Source organism: Tenrec ecaudatus, chromosome 2 (assembly GCF_050624435.1).
Source record: "Tenrec ecaudatus isolate mTenEca1 chromosome 2, mTenEca1.hap1, whole genome shotgun sequence".
Taxonomy (NCBI): Eukaryota; Metazoa; Chordata; class Mammalia; order Afrosoricida; family Tenrecidae; genus Tenrec; species Tenrec ecaudatus.
Genome location: NC_134531.1, coordinates 164628650 through 164630554, shown reverse-complemented (window position 1 = coordinate 164630554; position 1905 = coordinate 164628650).

The window sequence follows — 1905 nt, the reverse complement described above, 5'->3', positions numbered from 1 at the left end:
TCCCTCCTGAATTTTTGTTACATGTTTTTCTGTTTTTTGGTCTATGAAACCCAGGATTGATGACCCTGAGTCATCAATATATATGGAGATCACCAGGAGAATAAGGGTTCCTGGGAGGGTGTCTGGGGTGGGGGATAAAGGGGAGCTGATATCAAGGAGTTCCAGAAAGAAGAGAATGTTTGAAACGGATTGTGGTGGTAATTGTACAATCCTGCTGGATGGGATGGAACTATGGAACGATATATATACATATAAGTGCTCAATAAAAAGGTTTTTTTGGGAAAAGGGGAGGTGGGGGAAGTGGGGAGTCAGCAGCAATGGGTACAAGAAGGAAGAAAATGTTCCAAAGTTGATGGTGGAGATGACTGCACGACCCTATCTACTGTAATTGAACTAGTGAATCGTATGAAGTATTAATGATAGCTCAATACAATGAATCGAAAAAAAGAAATGAAATCTGAAATTTAAAAAGTATTAAAGTCAAACGAGCAAAATAAACTCACTGTATTTATATTCTATGCAAAGCCAAATAAGTTTCCAAACAAGCTAGTGGGAAGAGAGACATGGCGTTAGGTTTGTCAGTTTCTTTAATGGCTTGCTAACGGGAAGCTGGACTCTCAAATCTGCGTTGGCCTTCATTCTCCTGTGGTGTCACCCACCATGGACCCCCGGCCACTCCTCGGTACACTGACGAGAGAATGGAAATGAAACAGGCAAATATTACTCAGTCATTTTATGAAAATCGTGTTCAGCTCACGGATTTGGAAAAGGCTCTTAGGGGTCCCCAGACCGTACTTTGAGAAGTGTGGCTGCATAGTGATTTAATTCCCACAACTCCACCGCGTGTGTCTTGCTGCCATTCCCACCTTATGAGCAAAGTAAAGTTCAGAGAGGTTAAAGAGTTTGCCCAAAGACACACAGCCAGTGAGTCAGGGTTTGAACGCAAGGTTAACGCTGTGATCTGTGCTTCTAAGGGCAATACTGAACCCCAGCCCCGGGCAGATGGATGGATGGATAGAAGTTGCAGAAGAGACAGCATGGGGAAGAGTCAGAGGTTCTGGTGTGCCCTACAAGGGGAGGTAAATGTTGTGTGGTGGTTCCAAGCACACTGCCTCTTTCAGTCCTGTACATGCTGAGGAACCTGGAGCACAACACTGACCTTCTCCGAAATCTCCGCTAGCCCATCTGTAGAATGGGCTCATTAGGGTAGTCACAGCCTTGTCCCTGTTGTTTTTAGGTGGATTCCGATTCATTGTGATCCTATGCACAACAGAAGGAAGTCCTGCCAGTCCTGTGCCATCCACACGGCCATTGCTGTGCTGGAGCCCAGGGTTGCAGCCACTGTATCAAGCCGTCTCCTGGAGAGTTTATATCTTTTTCATTGGCCTTCTAGTTTACCAAGCAAGGTGTCCTTCTCCAGGGACTCCCCTCCTGATAGCGTGTCCAAAGTATATGTGGGTCCTTATAAAGATGGAATACTAATTTATGTCAATTACTACAGTGCTCAATAAGTGCTACATATAACATGAATCTTTCATTTTGTATATGTTTAAGAACAGGCCATGAAGATATAGAGAGAGGCAGGAGGTGCCTACAGCATAGATCCAGGAGGCAGGAGGCAGGAAGGAGAGAGTGGGCCGTGTGTCTTTTTATCAGTGTGTTGCAAGAGTTCTAGATGAAAGCCTCTCGCCAGGTCTAACATTTCCATATGTACCGCCCATTCTGTACATTCTCTCTTCATTTTCTTGGTGGTTTCCTTTGAAGCACAGACAGTTTTAATTTTGATGAAATTCAAACGATTTCTTTCTTTTGTTGCTTGTGCTTGTATTGTGATATCTAAGAAACCTTTGCCAAATCTGAACTCAGAAAGATTTATCTTTATGGTTCCTGCTAAGAGTTCTATCA